The sequence below is a fragment of the Salvelinus namaycush genome, unplaced genomic scaffold (assembly GCF_016432855.1).
Source record: "Salvelinus namaycush isolate Seneca unplaced genomic scaffold, SaNama_1.0 Scaffold1993, whole genome shotgun sequence".
Lineage (NCBI taxonomy): Eukaryota > Metazoa > Chordata > Actinopteri > Salmoniformes > Salmonidae > Salvelinus > Salvelinus namaycush.
The window spans coordinates 24,670-46,315 of NW_024058778.1; the positions used below are offsets into that span (position 1 = coordinate 24,670).

General features: G+C 37.1%; 1 non-coding gene and 4 pseudogenes across 1 annotated transcript; all 5 read left to right on the forward strand.

Moving 5' to 3' along the window:
• Positions 1-5,200: 5,200 nt before the first annotated feature.
• Positions 5,201-5,351, forward strand: LOC120037942 (annotated as a pseudogene).
• Positions 5,352-6,044: 693 nt separating this feature from the next.
• Positions 6,045-6,164, forward strand: LOC120037941. The gene has a single exon (XR_005474908.1). It is a non-coding gene; the product is annotated as a 5S ribosomal RNA (ribosomal RNA).
• Positions 6,165-6,858: 694 nt separating this feature from the next.
• On the forward strand, positions 6,859-7,005 carry LOC120037943 (annotated as a pseudogene).
• A 7,010-nt stretch (positions 7,006-14,015) lies between these two features.
• Positions 14,016-14,165, forward strand: LOC120037949 (annotated as a pseudogene).
• A 7,065-nt stretch (positions 14,166-21,230) lies between these two features.
• Positions 21,231-21,380, forward strand: LOC120037954 (annotated as a pseudogene).
• Positions 21,381-21,646: the final 266 nt, after the last annotated feature.

The window sequence follows — 21,646 nt, forward strand, 5'->3', positions numbered from 1 at the left end:
GGAGCAGCAGCACATGATTGGTGAATTGGATACACAGGTAGAGATGGTGCAGGGTGCTTCTCAGGTGCCTGAACCAGCTTTAAACCTGTGTGAAAATGAAACCAAGGAGAGGGCTGGGTCCACTGGAGTTGATGGCACTGTTAAAGAATGTTTTACAAAAGGCTTGGATGTTGCTCCCCTTACAAGTACAAGTCAGGAGTCAGACGAAGAAATAGATATTGAGGATTTTCAGCGGTTTGCTAGAAATAAGAGAGCATTAGTGAAAGCTAAGGAGGTGACGGGATCTGGAAAAAAGAAAAAGTCTATTTTGAAATGACATGTTTGTTTTTGGCTATATTTCTGCATATATTAACAATGATTAGAGTTGCATCACTAAATGGCAACAGTTTAAGAAATATGAACAAATTGGAGCAGGTTTTGGTGTCTGTTGAAACGGACATGTGGTGTTTTCAAGAGACTAATTGGACGGACGCCAAAATGCTGGAAATTAAGAGCAAATGGTCTGAGCTCATTTTTTGTAGTCACGGAAGTGATAAAACATGTGGAGTGGCTATTTTGGTAAAAAATGATGTGGTTAAAAATGTCAAGCAGGTATATGCAGATAATCAGGGAAGAATTATTGTTATTGAGTTTGAAGTGCAAAATGTCATTTTTCGTCTAATTAATGTTTATGCTTCGAATATTGAAGCGGAAAGGAGAGATATGTTTAATAACCTAAGAACACTGTGTTCAGAGAACTGTATACTAGTAGGAGATTTTAACGTGAAGTGTACTAGAATGGATGTCTCGAGATGTGATAGTTTCAGACATGATTCGTCTAGAAATGCTTTACGGGAATTAATGAATAAGGAAAATCTTGTAGATATATGGAGGGCTGAAAATGTAAATAGAAGAGAGTTTTCGAGAAGGCAGGTGGTGTTAAATGAACTAAAACAAAGTAGAATTGATTTATGTTTAGCAAAGGTAGATGTGGTACAGCAGGTTCAGAAGATGACATATAATTTTACAGCATACAGTGATCATGCAGTAATGTCATTTCAGATAGGTTTTGCTGTGGAGATGAGGGGGGGAGGTGTCTGGTGTTTAAATGCCAGTCTGTTAAAGGAAGAAAGTTATATAAAGGAAATTGTTGAATGTATCGAGGATGAAATGTCTAATGTACTGTTAAAAGAGAATGTGTGTTTATGGTGGGAGGAAGTGAAAGTTAAAGTAAAAAACAGGAGTATTAGGTACTCTAAAAATCGTAACCGTTTAGATAAGCAGAAAGAAAAAATGCTTAGAAATAGGATGTTACATGAACTTGAAAAGGCTGATGCTGATCCAGACTATGATGTTGTGAACTATTTGAAAATCCATGCAGAGCTAGGGTTTTATGAAAAAAAGAAATGTTTAGGGGCTATTGTTAGGAGTAAGGCACAGTACGCCTTGGAGGGAGAGAAATGTACTTCCTTTTTTCTGGGGCTTGAAAAACGAAAGAAATTTAAGAGTTATATTGTAGAATTAGAAAATGAAAAAGGTGTAAAGGTAAATGATTTTGTTGACATCTTAGATTCAGTTGAATCCTTTTACAGAAATCTTTATAAAAAGAATGATGTGGACAAAGTGTGTGTTGCAAAAGTGTTGGAGAAAATCAGTGCCAAAGTATCTCAGGCAGATAGAATGATGTGTGATGAAGATATTTCAATTGTGGAAATCAAGAAAGCAATTGAGAACACTCAAGGAAATAAAAGTCCAGGTTTGGATGGTTTAACAAATGAATTCTATAAAGCTTTTGTGGATATTTTGGCACCCATTTTATTGAAGGTTTTTCAGTATATGGAAGAGAATAAGGAAATCCCTGAGTCTATGTCAATTGGTATGTTAACCATCTTGTTTAAAAATAGAGGCAGTAGGTTAAAGTTAGAAAATTATAGGCCTATTAGTCTTCTGAATTCAGATTATAAAATACTGACTAAAGTTTTGGCTAATAGGATGAAAATGGTGATTGGAAGTATTATTACATCAACACAAGCCTACGGAATACCCGGAAGAGATGTTGCCGATGTAATTTGTACAATTAGAGATGTTGTTAATCAAATGAAAAATGAAGGTGGTATAGTTTTAAGTTTAGATTTTAAGAAAGCTTTTGATAAAGTGGAACATAGTTTTCTACTACAGACTTTGGAGAGGTTTGGTTTTGGGCCAAAATTTGTATCTTGGATTAACTTGTTGTATAGTGGAGCAAAAAGTTGTGTTAAATGTAACGGAGTGTTAACAGATACTTTCCCTATAGAGAGGTCAGTAAGGCAGGGTTGTCCTTTGTCAGCTCTGTTGTACAGTGTTTCTACGGAACCTTTAGCTGTTTTAATACTTGGAGACAAAGAGGTGAGGGGTGTTGGAATCCCAGGTGGTGGTGTCAGTGTTATACATCAGTACGCTGATGACACTACTTTTACTGTGAAGGATGTAGGTAGCATTGAAAGCATTATGAAAATCATAGATATCTATTGTAAGGCATCGGGGGCTGAAGTTAATATAGAGAAGACGGAAATTATGTTCTTTGGGGATATCAATGCAAATAAGTGTGAGATTCCATTTAAGGTAGCTAAGGATTTTATGAAGGTGCTGGGAGTACATATTGGTGTAGAGGAGAAAGAGGCAAGGGATATAACTTGGACAGGGATCCTCAATAAAATCAAGCAAACTTTGAATTTCTGGAAAAATAGAAAATTAAAGTTAAAAGGTAAAATAATTGTAGTAAATGCTTTGGTATCATCTAAACTTGTGTATGTTTTGGGAGTTCTAGACATGCCAGAGTGGGATTCTAAATGAATTGAATAATGTGGTGTCTAATTTTATATGGGATGGTAAAGGTGTTAGAATTGCGCAGAAAACATTGATAGCAGACTATGATGATGGAGGTTTAAAACTTGTAGATTTGGATGTTAAAAGAAAAGCTATTAGGATAAAAATAGTAAAGAAATATTTGTATGACAGCTTAGATTATGGCTGGAAACATTTTTTCAAAGTCTATTTAGATGAGAGTGGTGGATGTGAAGATAATGGTTTGTTGATGGGTCTTAAAAGGAAAATGTGTGAAAAGGTACCAGATTTTTATAAAGAAGTGTTAAATGCATGGGCAGAGTTGTTGCCTAATGTGTATTATGAGTGTGGGCATATTGACCTAATTATGAATCATCCTGTTTTTCTGAATGAGAAACTTAAGTACAAAGAAAAGGTGTTATATAGTGAAGTATTCATGAGTGCAGGTCTTAGACAAATAAAAGATTACACATATGAGGTAATTCCAGGTTTTTTTCCTGAGGAAGCTATTTTTGATACCATCCATGAATGGGATGTAGAGGTGGGTAGGGGAACAGTGAGAAATATGTATGAGAAGATAAAAGAAAGTATACCAAGTAAATGGGTGGATTTAATAAATAGTGAAGTTGTTAGGGAAGATTTATTTGTCTTTCCAAATTTGTTTATTGGTAACAGTAAGGAGAAGGCTCATTTATCTAGTATCCCAGTGAAAAGATTCTATAAAATAATGGTAGAGAAAAATGTGAAAAGGCCAGCTGCGGAGAAAGTTTGGAAAGGAATTTTTCCGACTTTGGACGTAAAAAAGATATGGAAAACTTTAAATGTAAAATATAATAGTATGGAATGTGAAAGTAACGATTTTAAAATAAGGCATAATCGTATATATACAAAAGTGGTTTTACATCAAATCAATAGGGAAATAAATAGAGAATGTGACTTATGTGGTGAGTCACCGGAAAATTTAATGCATTTGTTTGTGGAATGTAAGGAGTTAAAAGATTTATTTTGTAAAGTAAAGGGAATGATTCATAGAAACTGGGGGGGTGATATTTTGAAAAAATATGTGTGGGATGAATTGGTGTTATTTGGCGTGTCTGGTAAATGTGAGGGTGTTAATGTGGGTTTGTTGAATGTTGTTTTGAGTTTCTTGAGGTATGCTATTTTTTGTAGGAGGAATTATGCTTTTTTTGAGGGGAAGAAGGTAAGGGTGTGGGATATTTTTGTAGTATTGTTAAAGAAGCATATAGATATGTTTTATTGTTATGGAAAGGAATGTTTTGATGAAGCTTTTGTGGAGGGGAGTGGGTTGATTTCAAACGTGGATGGTGGAAGAATCACTTATAATTTTTGAAAGTATTGGTATGTTTATTAATTTATTGGTTTTCATAGTTGTTCGGAAGAGTTGATTTCAACATGCCTGTTTTGTGAGATTGGAATTTATGTTAGGCTTTTATTAGTTTTTGTTGTATTTTATTTATTTGAGTTCTTTGATTTGATAGGGGGTGAATTGTTCACCTGCCTATGTTAGTCTCGGTTTTTGTGTATTGTACATTTGATAAAATATTGTAATTGAAACTTTTTTATAATAAAAAAAAAAAAAAAAAAAATACGCCCGATCTCGTCTGATCTCGGAAGCTAAGCAGGGTCGGGCCTGGTTAGTACTTGGATGGGAGACCGCCTGGGAATACCAGGTGCTGTAAGCCTTTTGTCCACTAGGGGGTGTGGCATTATTTCATCAGCAACACTGCCTTGTAGTAAGCATTTGATGCTGAATTGACTAAATGCAGCTTCTATGGGCTAGTCTCCCCTGCCCTTTTAATACGATCAAAGTTCCTTGTGTTGTCAGGGAGCAACTGCCTTTTATGCATAAGACAAATAAGAATATTGTTACTGAATGCAGCTTGTGTGTGCTTTGTGCTCCCTCGCCCTGTTCAAATGATCAAAGGAAATAATGCTGGTGAGGAGTGGAACTGGACTGGTGTCTGATGGCCCTGTGTTTTCCATGTTGGAATTACAACCCTTCTTTTATGGAGTAAATCAAAAGCACAAGAGAATCTGAGATGTTATCGATAATAAATCAATTGGTTTCATGCATTTGTCTGTGTGTGTGTGTGTGTGTGTCTGAATGTGATTGTATTTCGTCATATCGCAAACATTTGTGATATCAGATGGGTTAAGATATTAAAAAGTAATTGGTGATTTTTTCGACAGTGTTGCATGATGGGAATCTAGTGGTTCACTGATATAATCTAGTAAACAAAATAAACTACTTTTTCACTACTCTGTGTGCAAGTGCATTCCTAAACGGCATTTAACGCAGGTCGATGTGATATGATATTATCAGAACACAAAGTGGTTACCGTTAGCGGAAAATGTTGGCACTGGAGACACTTTTCCTCCACTAAGCAGAAGAGATACCGTGATCAAGAAGGTGGTTCACCCAGGTGTGGGGCTCAGCCATTGCACTCTGGCTGTGCTGACCCCTTGCGAATTTTCCAAATGTGGGAATCTCGATTGCAAAATTTATGGTAGTGCTCGTTTGCGCTTTACCCTGATGTCTTTGTTAATGATAAACTGTTGCTTGGCGGCAGGCTTAAGGATGACTTGAGTCAACTGACTGTGCTTATGGAGATCTTTGAAGTCAGTTGTGAAGGAGACTTTGTGGACCAATCGAAAGGTGGAAACATTTGTTTGTAGCAAAATATTGTTGGCATTTTGTCGAAACATTATGTTGCGAAATGCAGCATTGTATTTATGCCACGCTGGTACTTCAATCAGGAGATAGTTGAGAAGCCACTCTAACCCCCCCCCCCCCCCCCCCGGTCATGATGTGTCATACGCGCCCCATGCGCTTCCAATATGAAATTGTCCATACATGCGTTCCTCCTTAGCACAGAACAATGCAATAGGTTTTCAACATCCAGAGCTTTTGTGTATTTATTGTGGCTAGTAGGATAGCTGCATGGGAAACTGTTGCTGATGATGTATTTGTCAGAAGTCATTGTATTTGTCCGTTTTTTCCCACAAGGCTGAAATATGTGCCCTCGCTTAGAAATGTTTGCAAGGTTTGTTTGTATTTCATCCAACTATCTGTGCTAAAAAGTGATGGCTACAGTATATGTAATTTCTTCCACTTTTTGAGTGAGCCAAAGTTCAAGCTGCTTATCTAATTGGTGAGAATGCAATGTCTGTTTATCAGACTCACTTTGACTTTATATGGTGTACCAAGAGATGTTACCTTCGCTTACGGCCATACCAGCCTGAATACTGCCCGATCTCGTCTGATCTCGGAAGCTAAGCAGGGTCGGGCCTGGTTAGTACTTGGATGGGAGACCGCCTGGGAATACCAGGTGCTGTAAGCCTTTTGTCCACTAGGGGGTGTGGCATTATTTCATCAGCAACACTGCCTTGTAGTAAGCATTTGATGCTGAATTGACTAAATGCAGCTTCTATGGGCTAGTCTCCCCTGCCCTTTTAATACGATCAAAGTTCCTTGTGTTGTCAGGGAGCAACTGCCTTTTATGCATAAGACAAATAAGAATATTGTTACTGAATGCAGCTTGTGTGTGCTCTTGTGCTCCCTCGCCCTGTTCAAATGATCAAAGGAAATAATGCTGGTGAGGAGTGGAACTGGACTGGTGTCTGATGGCCCTGTGTTTTCCATGTTGGAATTACAACCCTTCTTTTATGGAGTAAATCAAAAGCACAAGAGAATCTGAGATGTTATCGATAATAAATCAATTGGTTTCATGCATTTGTCTGTGTGTGTGTGTGTGTGTCTGAATGTGATTGTATTTCGTCATATCGCAAACATTTGTGATATCAGATGGGTTAAGATATTAAAAAGTAATTGGTGATTTTTTCGACAGTGTTGCATGATGGGAATCTAGTGGTTCACTGATATAATCTAGTAAACAAAATAAACTACTTTTTCACTACTCTGTGTGCAAGTGCATTCCTAAACGGCATTTAACGCAGGTCGATGTGATATGATATTATCAGAACACAAAGTGGTTACCGTTAGCGGAAAATGTTGGCACTGGAGACACTTTTCCTCCACTAAGCAGAAGAGATACCGTGATCAAGAAGGTGGTTCACCCGGTGTGGGGCTCAGCCATTGCACTCTGGCTGTGCTGACCCCTTGCGAATTTTCCAAATGTGGGAATCCGATTGCAAAATTTATGGTAGTGCTCGTTTGAGCTTTACCCTGATGTCTTTGTTAATGATAAACTGTTGCTTGGCGGCAGGCTTAAGGATGACTTGAGTCAACTGACTGTGCTTATGGAGATCTTTGAAGTCAGTTGTGAAGGAGACTTTGTGGACCAATCGAAAGGTGGAAACATTTGTTTGTAGCAAAATATTGTTGGCATTTTGTCGAAACATTATGTTGCGAAATGCAGCATTGTATTTATGCCACGCTGGTACTTCAATCAGGAGATAGTTGAGAAGCCACTCTAACCCCCCCCCCCCCGGTCATGATGTGTCATACGCGCCCCATGCGCTTCCAATATGAAATTGTCCATACATGCGTTCCTCCTTAGCACAGAACAATGCAATAGGTTTTCAACATCCAGAGCTTTTGTGTATTTATTGTGGCTAGTAGGATAGCTGCATGGGAAACTGTTGCTGATGATGTATTTGTCAGAAGTCATTGTATTTGTCCGTTTTTTCCCACAAGGCTGAAATATGTGCCCTCGCTTAGAAATGTTTGCAAGGTTTGTTTGTATTTCATCCAACTATCTGTGCTAAAAAGTGATGGCTACAGTATATGTAATTTCTTCCACTTTTTGAGTGAGCCAAAGTTCAAGCTGCTTATCTAATTGGTGAGAATGCAATGTCTGTTTATCAGACTCACTTTGACTTTATATGGTGTACCAAGAGATGTACCTTCGCTTACGGCCATACCAGCCTGAATGCGCATTTCCTGATTGGAGAAGTGACGACAGGTGCGAGTGTCTGAGCTGTGAGTGAGTGTTTGCTGGAGAGTGTTTGCTCGAGAGCTATTTTTGTTAATTAATTGGTTTTTGCAATATAATTTATTATTTTCTTCAGTTGAATAGTTTTAAGTTTGGTTAGTCTTCCCCCTTGCAGTTTTTCTGCTTGGGGGAGAGTTTTTTGGATTCATTTTTTTACTATGACGGACAACATGGAAAGACAAACGGAATGGACAAAGACAACGAAAAGGCGCAACGGAAGAAAAATGAAGATAAAGAAGAAATGAAATATGGCAAGGAATACACGGTGGCAATTGAGTTGGAAGGAGAAGACAAGGTGACGACAATGGAACTACTAAGAGCAATTAAGGAGGTGTGTGGAGAGGTGGTGGGATGCCGAATGAAAGGGGAGAAGAAGTACGAAATTACGATGAGAAATGAAAAAGGAAAAGAACGTCTAATGGATGGATTAAGAATAAAGGATACAAAGATTCTGGCGAGAGATATTAATGTGAAGGAAGTGGTGGTGTCGTTCATGAATCTCCCAGTATATGTAGAAGACGGTGTGATACTGGGCAAGCTGAGTAGCTGGGGAGTGGCGGCTGTCTCGGAGATAAGGAGGAGAGTTTGGCCAGGAACAGAGGTGGTTGACGGGACACGTTTCTGCAAGGTCAAGTTCACAGAAAAAGTGACATCATTACCTTATTCTACAAGAATTGAGACGTTGGAGGGAGCAGAATATTTCAGAGTCATCCATGACAAACAGGTCAGAGTGTGTCGTATGTGTATTCAACCCGGGCACATAGTTAAAGACTGCCCGGAATTTAAGTGTTTTAAGTGTGGCAATCAAGGACACTATGCGAGGGAATGTGATGGAGAGAAGGAAAGGAATTTTTGTGGTGGATGCAGAAAGAGAGTGGCGGAGTGCAACTGTGGAGAGGTTAGGGCTGGAGAGGGGAGTCAAACACTATTCGAGGAAGCAGTTGTATTGTCGAAAGAAGGAGAAGAAGATGGAGGAGAGGACGTGGTGGAGGGTGGAGAGACGGAGGAAGGAAGAAGGAAGAAGGACCAGAAGATAAATGAAATTGGGAGCAGTATGGACTCAGAAGTAAGAAGAGGGAGTTTTCAGGAGGAGGGGGGGAGTGGAATGGGGGGAAGCACGGGGGACTCACAGGTTTTGGGGGAAGGCACAGCACTAACAAGTAGCTCGGGGGGTGAAGAAATGGAGGGGGTTATGGAGTTGATGACAATACCAGAGACGGTGATGAGCACGGGGAGCACAACGACTATACAAGAAACGGAGATGAATACGGGGAGCACAACGGATGTGGATGTCAAGAGGGTGAGTTGGCTGGAAAACATGGACTTGGAAGAGATATCGGATACGGAGGATGGAGAAAAGATTGAAAGAACGAGGGAAGGATACAGGAAGAGGAAAGCGGCGGGAAGAGGGGGAGAGAAAGGGTGGAAGAGGAAAGAAACTGGATAACAGGTAGAGGAAAATGAAATTATATTTTATCATTTTATTATTTATTAGAATGGTAAATATAATGTCAATAAATGCAAATGGATTGAGGACAATGGGAAAATTTAATAGAATAATAAAAATGAAGAAGTCAGATATTTTATGTATTCAAGAGACGCACTGGGATAATGTATGTGTTTTAGAAGTTAAAAAAATATGGAGGGATTTTATTTATGTAAACAACGGCAGAGGGAATTCAAGTGGGGTTGCTATTTTATTGAGGAGGGATGTGGTGGATAATGTGAAACAGATATATAATGATAATAATGGGAGGATTTTAATTGTAGATTTTGAATATATGAGTATGGTTTTTAGAATTATAAATATTTATGCGCCTAATACTGAAATAGAGCGCAAAGATTTATTTTTAGAAATAGGGAAATGGTGTGAGGGAAACTGTATTGTAGTTGGGGATTTTAATGTTAAAATGGATAGACTGGATATGACAAGAGGAGCTATTTTTAGAAGTGATGTATCTAGGGGGGTTTTAAAGAAGATGATGTTAGAAAAAGGAATAATTGATATATGGAGAGAGGAAAATCCAGAAAAAAGAGAATTTTCTAGAAGGCAGGTGGTTTTAGGGGATTTGAAACAAACGAGGATAGATCTGGTTTTAGTAAAAGAAGGTTTAAGGAATTTTATGAAAGATATTAAGTATGTTTTTACAACTTTTAGTGATCATGCAGGTTTAACATTTTCAGTGGGATTAGATAAGGAAAGAACAGGGGGTGGAATATGGTGTATGAATGCAGGGTATTTGGGAGATGAGGAATATGGGAAACAACTTAAATCTTTGATAGCATGTGAAATGGAGGATAAGCAGAAAGAGAATGATAAGTGTTCATGGTGGGATAAGGTTAAGGAAAAAATAAAAGTTTTTAGTATAGGATATGCAAGGAAAAAGAGAGGTAGGATGAAAAGAGAAGAAAATGAGTTGAGGGCTAAATTGGATAAAGAAATGAGGAAGTGTGACAGTGAACCTAATTATAATATAGGAAAGTTTTTGGAATTAAAAGCACAATTGACTAAATATGAAATAGATAAGTGTAAGGGTGCAATTATAAGAAGTAAGGCAAAGTATGTTTTGGAGGGGGAGAAATGTACTTCATTTTTTCTTGGATTAGAGAAGAATAAACAGAGGAGAACATATATTAGAGAGATCGAAAATATAAAGGGTGAAGTTGTCAATGATTATGTAGAGGTTTTAGAAACAGTGCAGAATTTTTATAAGGATTTATTTAAGAAAGGGGAGGTGGATGAGGGGTGTGTAAAGGAGATATTGGATAGTGTGGATGTGCAAATTAATGTAGAGGATAAACAAATGTGTGATGGGAAGATAACATTGACTGAAGTTAAAGATGCGATTAAGGGTTTACAAGTAAATAAGAGTCCTGGAGTAGATGGAATAATTGCAGAGTTTTATAAAATATATGCCAGTTTTTTAGCACCTATTTTATTGGAAGTTTATCAATATATGGAGGATAATGATAGTATTTCTGAATCTATGGTGACAGGACTGATAACGATTTTATATAAAAATAAGGGGAGTAAATTAAAATTGGAGAATTATAGGCCAATTAGTTTATTAAATTCGGATTATAAGATTTTAGCAAAGATACTGGCAAATAGAATGAAGCAAGTTTTAAATGATATTATAGCACCTACACAGAATTATAGTGTGCCTGGTAGAGATATTGCGGATACAATTAATACAATTAGAGATGTGATAAATAAAATGAATCATGATAAGATGGGGGGAATTGTTTTAAGCATAGATTTAAATAAAGCTTTTGATAGGGTGGAACATGATTTTATGTTTAGGGTAATGGATAAATATGGTTTTGGTAATAGAATAATAGGATGGATAAAATTATTATATAAGAAGGCAAAAAGTAGGGTGAAATGTAATGGGGTTTTAACCGATTCTTTTATTCTTGAGAGATCTGTGAGACAGGGGTGTCCTTTATCAGCTTTATTATTCGTTTTATCGGTAGAACCTTTAGCAGCATTTCTTAAAAGAGATAATCTTATAAATTGTGTAGAGACTCCGCAAGGAGGTTTTAGTTTGATACATCAATACGCAGATGATACCACTATAACAGTTAGAGATGAGGGTAGTGTAAAAAGGGTGATGGAGTGTTTTAAAGTATATGGACAAGCATCGGGTGCAAAGGTTAACATGGAGAAGTCAGTAGTAATGTATATTGGGAAGATTAATGAGGGGAATTTTCCTTTTAAAGTGGTTAAAGATTATTTTAAGGTATTAGGAGTGTTTTTAGGGGTGAAAGAAATGGAAGCTAGGGATTTGACATGGAGTGGTGTAATAAATAAAGTTAGAAAGGTGGTAAATATGTGGAGGGGGAGGTCTTTGAAATTAAAAGGGAAAGTAATTGTCATAAATTCATTGTTGATGTCAATATTTATTTATGTAATGAATGTTTTGGATATGCCAGAATGGGTTTTATCTGAAATGAATAAAATTGTAGTTGATTTTTTATGGGAAGGGAAGGGGGTGAGAATAGCTTTTAAAACTTTGATTGCAGGTTATGAGGAGGGGGGTTTGAAGTTGGTAGATTTAAGTGTAAGGAAAACAGCAATTAGAGTAAAAATGGTACGGAAATATTTATTTGGTGAATTGGATTATGGGTGGAAAAGGTTTTTTAAAGAGTATTTGCAGGAGGTTGGGAGGATGGGGGACAATGGTTTATTGATGAGTATGAAGAAGGAAATGTTAGGTAATATACCTTTGTTTTACAGAGAAGTGTTTGAGGCTTGGGGGCGGTTTTTACCAAATATTTATTATGAATGTACCAGTTTAGAAAATATTTTAAATCAGCCGATATTTTTAAATCCAAAGATAAAGTGCAATAATATGATGTTGTTTTGTAAATATTTTATGAGGGCTGGGATGAGGCAGATAGGTGACATAGCATATGAGGTAATTCCTGGGTTTCTTCCATTTCAGGCTATATATGACAATGTGGTTGAAGTAGATGAAGAAATAAGTAAAACTACTGTGGAGAATATGTACAAGAAAATATTAGGATGTATTCCCGGGGAGTGGGTGATTTTAATAAACAAAGAGGTGGTCAAAAGATCTAGGGCTTTACCAGTTTTATATTATGAAAGTAATGGGGAGAAACATGATTTATCAGGGCTAAAAGTTAAAATGGTTTATAGAAAATGTATTTTAAAAGAGATAAAAAGTCCTGCTGCGGAGAAAGTGTGGTCTAGGGTGTTTCCAAACATGGATGTAAAATCAATATGGAAGAATGTAAATGTAAAATATAATTTTATAGAATGTGAAGACAATGATTTTAAATTGAAACATAATAGGATTTTTACAAATGTGGTTTTGCATCAAATAAATAGGGATATTAAAAGAGAATGCGATATTTGTGGTACGGGGGTGGAAAATTTGATGCACTTTTTTATTGAATGTAGTAGGTTGAAAGACTTTCACGAGTTTTTAAAAGGGCTTTTAGTAAAACATTGGGGAGAAGAGATTTTTACTGGGGTGGAGTGGAGGAGGTTGTTTCTTTTTGGTGTAAATGGGAAAAGTAAAGTTTTAAATTTTAATTTGGTGAATTTTATACTAAGTCATGCTAGATATGCGATAAGATTAAGAAGAAATTTAGGTCATTATGAAGGGAAAATTGTGAGTGTGGAAGGTTTTTTTAGGAGCATATTAGAGAGAGATATAGAGATAATATATAGATACGGTGGAGGAAATTTTGAAAAATTGTTTGTGTGGGGGAGTACTTTTATTGAAATTCTGTCAAATGGGAAACTTGTATTTCATTATTAAGTGGATTTAGTGGATGATTGTGTTTTTTAATAGGTTTTATTTTATTTATTTTTATTTTTTGATTTTGTAAAAGGATGAATTGTTCATCCTTTTTATTATTGATTGAATGTTGTAAATATTATGTGTTTTTTCATAATAAAAGATAAAAAAAAAAAAAAATATGCCCGATCTCGTCTGATCTCGGAAGCTAAGCAGGGTCGGGCCTGGTTAGTACTTGGATGGGAGACCGCCTGGGAATACCAGGTGCTGTAAGCCTTTTGTCCACTAGGGGGTGTGGCATTATTTCATCAGCAACACTGCCTTGTAGTAAGCATTTGATGCTGAATTGACTAAATGCAGCTTCTATGGGCTAGTCTCCCCTGCCCTTTTAATACGATCAAAGTTCCTTGTGTTGTCAGGGAGCAACTGCCTTTTATGCATAAGACAAATAAGAATATTGTTACTGAATGCAGCTTGTGTGTGCTCTGTGCTCCCTCGCCCTGTTCAAATGATCAAAGGAAATAATGCTGGTGAGGAGTGGAACTGGACTGGTGTCTGATGGCCCTGTGTTTTCCATGTTGGAATTACAACCCTTCTTTTATGGAGTAAATCAAAAGCACAAGAGAATCTGAGATGTTATCGATAATAAATCAATTGGTTTCATGCATTTGTCTGTGTGTGTGTGTGTGTCTGAATGTGATTGTATTTCGTCATATCGCAAACATTTGTGATATCAGATGGGTTAAGATATTAAAAAGTAATTGGTGATTTTTTCGACAGTGTTGCATGATGGGAATCTAGTGGTTCACTGATATAATCTAGTAAACAAAATAAACTACTTTTTCACTACTCTGTGTGCAAGTGCATTCCTAAACGGCATTTAACGCAGGTCGATGTGATATGATATTATCAGAACACAAAGTGGTTACCGTTAGCGGAAAATGTTGGCACTGGAGACACTTTTCCTCCACTAAGCAGAAGAGATACTCGTGATCAAGAAGGTGGTTCACCCGGTGTGGGGCTCAGCCATTGCACTCTGGCTGTGCTGACCCCTTGCGAATTTTCCAAATGTGGGAATCCGATTGCAAAATTTATGGTAGTGATCGTTTGAGCTTTACCCTGATGTCTTTGTTAATGATAAACTGTTGCTTGGCGGCAGGCTTAAGGATGACTTGAGTCAACTGACTGTGCTTATGGAGATCTTTGAAGTCAGTTGTGAAGGAGACTTTGTGGACCAATCGAAAGGTGGAAACATTTGTTTGTAGCAAAATATTGTTGGCATTTTGTCGAAACATTATGTTGCGAAATGCAGCATTGTATTTATGCCACGCTGGTACTTCAATCAGGAGATAGTTGAGAAGCCACTCTAACCCCCCCCCCGGTCATGATGTGTCATACGCGCCCCATGCGCTTCCAATATGAAATTGTCCATACATGCGTTCCTCCTTAGCACAGAACAATGCAATAGGTTTTCAACATCCAGAGCTTTTGTGTATTTATTGTGGCTAGTAGGATAGCTGCATGGGAAACTGTTGCTGATGATGTATTTGTCAGAAGTCATTGTATTTGTCCGTTTTTTCCCACAAGGCTGAAATATGTGCCCTCGCTTAGAAATGTTTGCAAGGTTTGTTTGTATTTCATCCAACTCTCTGTGCTAAAAAGTGATGGCTACAGTATATGTAATTTCTTCCACTTTTTGAGTGAGCCAAAGTTCAAGCTGCTTATCTAATTGGTGAGAATGCAATGTCTGTTTATCAGACTCACTTTGACTTTATATGGTGTGCCAAGAGATGTACCTTCGCTTACGGCCATACCAGCCTGAATACGCCCCTTTTTGGAAGTTTCAGGAAGTGAGTGAGCAGCAGGTGTTGGATTGTTTGTGAATTGTTTGTAGAGAGAAAATCGTTTTTGGTTTTGCTGGTTTATATACTTTAAGTTTGGAAGTTTGTGTGGGGAGTGTAGCTTATTTTCTTTGTAAATATTTGCGTTTTTATCCCCCAACGGCGTGAGCTGTTTGGGGGATTAGAAGTAAAATAATTGGACGGATACAATGGCTTCGACATCAAAAATAACAACAACAATGAGAATGGACAACGGAGAAAAAAGAGCGTCGAATGAAGAGTTGAGGAGAAGAAAATATGAGAAAGAATTGACGGTGAACGTGGAAGTTATTGGAGAAGAAAAAATAACAACGATGGAATTGCTGAGAGGAATAAAAGAAGTATGTGGAATGATATTGGGATGTAGAATGAAGGACAGAAATAAGTACGAAATAACCATGTCACACGCGAAAGGAAAAGAAAGACTACTAGACGGGCTAAAAATAAAGAGCTGCCAAATAATGGCGAAAGAACTGGGAAATGATGAACTTGTGGTGTCCTTTTTGAACATGCCGGCATATATTACGGATGAGGAAATACATGACAAATTACAAGGATGGAATGTGAACGCAACAACACCAATCAAGAGGAGGATGTGGCCAGGAACGGACATTGTGGACGGGACGAGATTTTGTAAGGTGAAGTTTACGGACAGTGTGCAATCATTACCTTACTCAACCAAATTCAACACTGTAGAAGGATTTGAATATTTCCGAGTGATCCACGATAACCAAGTGAAGGTATGTAGACTATGTATTCAACCGGGACACATACTCAAAGAATGTCCAGAATTTGTATGTCATAAATGTGGTGAACAAGGACATTATGCCAGAGAATGTTCGAACATCGGTGATATGTGTAGAAGGTGTGACAGACCTAAGGACAGATGTAAATGTAAGAAGGAAAAGGATGTCTTATTTCTGCAAACACTGGACCTCATTACTGAAGAAGAGGTTGAGAGGAGTGAGACTATGGAGGGGGAGGAAGAGAGTGATATGGAAAGTGTGTCGCAGGTGATTCCAGAGACAGCTATAGATATGCTTGGAGAGTATGTAATGCCTTCTGGCAGTACTCGAGACGCAGTCTTGGTCTCTGCTGCTGACAAGGTGGAGCAGCAGCACATGATTGGTGAATTGGATACACAGGTAGAGATGGTGCAGGGTGCTTCTCAGGTGCCTGAACCAGCTTTAAACCTGTGTGAAAATGAAACCAAGGAGAGGGCTGGGTCCACTGGAGTTGATGGCACTGTTAAAGAATGTTTTACAAAAGGCTTGGATGTTGCTCCCCTTACAAGTACAAGTCAGGAGTCAGACGAAGAAATAGATATTGAGGATTTTCAGCGGTTTGCTAGAAATAAGAGAGCATTAGTGAAAGCTAAGGAGGTGACGGGATCTGGAAAAAAGAAAAAGTCTATTTTGAAATGACATGTTGTTTTTGGCTATATTTCTGCATATATTAACAATGATTAGAGTTGCATCACTAAATGGCAACAGTTTAAGAAATATGAACAAATTGGAGCAGGTTTTGGTGTCTGTTGAAACGGACATGTGGTGTTTTCAAGAGACTAATTGGACGGACGCCAAAATGCTGGAAATTAAGAGCAAATGGTCTGAGCTCATTTTTTGTAGTCACGGAAGTGATAAAACATGTGGAGTGGCTATTTTGGTAAAAAATGATGTGGTTAAAAATGTCAAGCAGGTATATGCAGATAATCAGGGAAGAATTATTGTTATTGAGTTTGAAGTGCAAAATGTCATTTTTCGTCTAATTAATGTTTATGCTTCGAATATTGAAGCGGAAAGGAGAGATATGTTTAATAACCTAAGAACACTGTGTTCAGAGAACTGTATACTAGTAGGAGATTTTAACGTGAAGTGTACTAGAATGGATGTCTCGAGATGTGATAGTTTCAGACATGATTCGTCTAGAAATGCTTTACGGGAATTAATGAATAAGGAAAATCTTGTAGATATATGGAGGGCTGAAAATGTAAATAGAAGAGAGTTTTCGAGAAGGCAGGTGGTGTTAAATGAACTAAAACAAAGTAGAATTGATTTATGTTTAGCAAAGGTAGATGTGGTACAGCAGGTTCAGAAGATGACATATAATTTTACAGCATACAGTGATCATGCAGTAATGTCATTTCAGATAGGTTTTGCTGTGGAGATGAGGGGGGGAGGTGTCTGGTGTTTAAATGCCAGTCTGTTAAAGGAAGAAAGTTATATAAAGGAAATTGTTGAATGTATCGAGGATGAAATGTCTAATGTACTGTTAAAAGAGAATGTGTGTTTATGGTGGGAGGAAGTGAAAGTTAAAGTAAAAAACAGGAGTATTAGGTACTCTAAAAATCGTAACCGTTTAGATAAGCAGAAAGAAAAAATGCTTAGAAATAGGATGTTACATGAACTTGAAAAGGCTGATGCTGATCCAGACTATGATGTTGTGAACTATTTGAAAATCCATGCAGAGCTAGGGTTTTATGAAAAAAAGAAATGTTTAGGGGCTATTGTTAGGAGTAAGGCACAGTACGCCTTGGAGGGAGAGAAATGTACTTCCTTTTTTCTGGGGCTTGAAAAACGAAAGAAATTTAAGAGTTATATTGTAGAATTAGAAAATGAAAAAGGTGTAAAGGTAAATGATTTTGTTGACATCTTAGATTCAGTTGAATCCTTTTACAGAAATCTTTATAAAAAGAATGATGTGGACAAAGTGTGTGTTGCAAAAGTGTTGGAGAAAATCAGTGCCAAAGTATCTCAGGCAGATAGAATGATGTGTGATGAAGATATTTCAATTGTGGAAATCAAGAAAGCAATTGAGAACACTCAAGGAAATAAAAGTCCAGGTTTGGATGGTTTAACAAATGAATTCTATAAAGCTTTTGTGGATATTTTGGCACCCATTTTATTGAAGGTTTTTCAGTATATGGAAGAGAATAAGGAAATCCCTGAGTCTATGTCAATTGGTATGTTAACCATCTTGTTTAAAAATAGAGGCAGTAGGTTAAAGTTAGAAAATTATAGGCCTATTAGTCTTCTGAATTCAGATTATAAAATACTGACTAAAGTTTTGGCTAATAGGATGAAAATGGTGATTGGAAGTATTATTACATCAACACAAGCCTACGGAATACCCGGAAGAGATGTTGCCGATGTAATTTGTACAATTAGAGATGTTGTTAATCAAATGAAAAATGAAGGTGGTATAGTTTTAAGTTTAGATTTTAAGAAAGCTTTTGATAAAGTGGAACATAGTTTTCTACTACAGACTTTGGAGAGGTTTGGTTTTGGGCCAAAATTTGTATCTTGGATTAACTTGTTGTATAGTGGAGCAAAAAGTTGTGTTAAATGTAACGGAGTGTTAACAGATACTTTCCCTATAGAGAGGTCAGTAAGGCAGGGTTGTCCTTTGTCAGCTCTGTTGTACAGTGTTTCTACAGAACCTTTAGCTGTTTTAATACTTGGAGACAAAGAGGTGAGGGGTGTTGGAATCCCAGGTGGTGGTGTCAGTGTTATACATCAGTACGCTGATGACACTACTTTTACTGTGAAGGATGTAGGTAGCATTGAAAGCATTATGAAAATCATAGATATCTATTGTAAGGCATCGGGGGCTGAAGTTAATATAGAGAAGACGGAAATTATGTTCTTTGGGGATATCAATGCAAATAAGTGTGAGATTCCATTTAAGGTAGCTAAGGATTTTATGAAGGTGCTGGGAGTACATATTGGTGTAGAGGAGAAAGAGGCAAGGGATATAACTTGGACAGGGATCCTCAATAAAATCAAGCAAACTTTGAATTTCTGGAAAAATAGAAAATTAAAGTTAAAAGGTAAAATAATTGTAGTAAATGCTTTGGTATCATCTAAACTTGTGTATGTTTTGGGAGTTCTAGACATGCCAGAGTGGGTTCTAAATGAATTGAATAATGTGGTGTCTAATTTTATATGGGATGGTAAAGGTGTTAGAATTGCGCAGAAAACATTGATAGCAGACTATGATGATGGAGGTTTAAAACTTGTAGATTTGGATGTTAAAAGAAAAGCTATTAGGATAAAAATAGTAAAGAAATATTTGTATGACAGCTTAGATTATGGCTGGAAACATTTTTTCAAAGTCTATTTAGATGAGAGTGGTGGATGTGAAGATAATGGTTTGTTGATGGGTCTTAAAAGGAAAATGTGTGAAAAGGTACCAGATTTTTATAAAGAAGTGTTAAATGCATGGGCAGAGTTGTTGCCTAATGTGTATTATGAGTGTGGGCATATTGACCTAATTATGAATCATCCTGTTTTTCTGAATGAGAAACTTAAGTACAAAGAAAAGGTGTTATATAGTGAAGTATTCATGAGTGCAGGTCTTAGACAAATAAAAGATTACACATATGAGGTAATTCCAGGTTTTTTTCCTGAGGAAGCTATTTTTGATACCATCCATGAATGGGATGTAGAGGTGGGTAGGCGAACAGTGAGAAATATGTATGAGAAGATAAAAGAAAGTATACCAAGTAAATGGGTGGATTTAATAAATAGTGAAGTTGTTAGAGAAGATTTATTTGTCTTTCCAAATTTGTTTATTGGTAACAGTAAGGAGAAGGCTCATTTATCTAGTATCCCAGTGAAAAGATTCTATAAAATAATGGTAGAGAAAAATGTGAAAAGGCCAGCTGCGGAGAAAGTTTGGAAAGGAATTTTTCCGACTTTGGACGTAAAAAAGATATGGAAAACTTTAAATGTAAAATATAATAGTATGGAATGTGAAAGTAACGATTTTAAAATAAGGCATAATCGTATATATACAAAAGTGGTTTTACATCAAATCAATAGGGAAATAAATAGAGAATGTGACTTATGTGGTGAGTCACCGGAAAATTTAATGCATTTGTTTGTGGAATGTAAGGAGTTAAAAGATTTATTTTGTAAAGTAAAGGGAATGATTCATAGAAACTGGGGGGGTGATATTTTGAAAAAATATGTGTGGGATGAATTGGTGTTATTTGGCGTGTCTGGTAAATGTGAGGGTGTTAATGTGGGTTTGTTGAATGTTGTTTTGAGTTTCTTGAGGTATGCTATTTTTTGTAGGAGGAATTATGCTTTTTTTGAGGGGAAGAAGGTAAGGGTGTGGGATATTTTTGTAGTATTGTTAAAGAAGCATATAGATATGTTTTATTGTTATGGAAAGGAATGTTTTGATGAAGCTTTTGTGGAGGGGAGTGGGTTGATTTCAAACGTGGATGGTGGAAGAATCACTTATAATTTTTGAAAGTATTGGTATGTTTATTAATTTATTGGTTTTCATAGTTGTTCGGAGAGTTGATTTCAACATGCCTGTTTTGTGAGATTGGAATTTATGTTAGGCTTTTATTAGTTTTTGTTGTATTTTATTTATTTGAGTTCTTTGATTTGATAGGGGGTGAATTGTTCACCTGCCTATGTTAGTCTCGGTTTTTGTGTATTGTACATTTGATAAAATATTGTAATTGAAACTTTTTTATAATAAAAAAAAAAAAAAAAAAATATGCCCGATCTCGTCTGATCTCGGAAGCTAAGCAGGGTCGGGCCTGGTTAGTACTTGGATGGGAGACCGCCTGGGAATACCAGGTGCTGTAAGCCTTTTGTCCACTAGGGGGTGTGGCATTATTTCATCAGCAACACTGCCTTGTAGTAAGCATTTGATGCTGAATTGACTAAATGCAGCTTCTATGGGCTAGTCTCCCCTGCCCTTTTAATACGATCAAAGTTCCTTGTGTTGTCAGGGAGCAACTGCCTTTTATTTATAAGACAAATAAGAATATTGTTACTGAATGCAGCTTGTGTGTGCTCTGTGCTCCCTCGCCCTGTTCAAATGATCAAAGGAAATAATGCTGGTGAGGAGTGGAACTGGACTGGTGTCTGATGGCCCTGTGTTTTCCATGTTGGAATTACAACCCTTCTTTTATGGAGTAAATCAAAAGCACAAGAGAATCTGAGATGTTATCGATAATAAATCAATTGGTTTCATGCATTTGTCTCTGTGTGTGTGTGTGTGTCTGAATGTGATTGTATTTCGTCATATCGCAAACATTTGTGATATCAGATAGGTTAAGATATTAAAAAGTAATTGGTGATTTTTTCGACAGTGTTGCATGATGGGAATCTAGTGGTTCACTGATATAATCTAGTAAACAAAATAAACTACTTTTTCACCACTCTGTGTGCAAGTGCATTCCTAAACGGCATTTAACGCAGGTCGATGTGATATGATATTATCACAACAAAAAGTGGTTCCCGTTAGCGGAAAATGTTGGCACTGGAGAGACTTGCCCTCCACTAAGCAGAAGAGATACTGTGATCAAGAAGGTGGTTGACCCAGTGTGGGGCTCAGCCATTCCACTCTGGCTGGGCTGACCCCTTTTGAATTTTCCAAATATGGGAATCTCGAATGCAAAATCTATGGTAGTGGTCGTTTGCAAAATTTATGGTAGTGGTCGTTTGCGCTTTACCCTGATATCTTTGTTAATGATAAACCGTTGCTTGGCGGCAGGCTTAAGGATGACTTGAGTCAACCGACTGTGCTTATGGAGATCTTTGAAGTCAGTTGTGAAAGAGACTTTGTGGACCAATCGAAAGGTGGAAACATTTGTTTGTAGCAAAACATTGTTGGCATTTTGTCTAAACATTATGTTGCGAAATGCAGCATTGTATTTATGCCACGCTGGTACTTCAATCAAGAGATAGTTGAG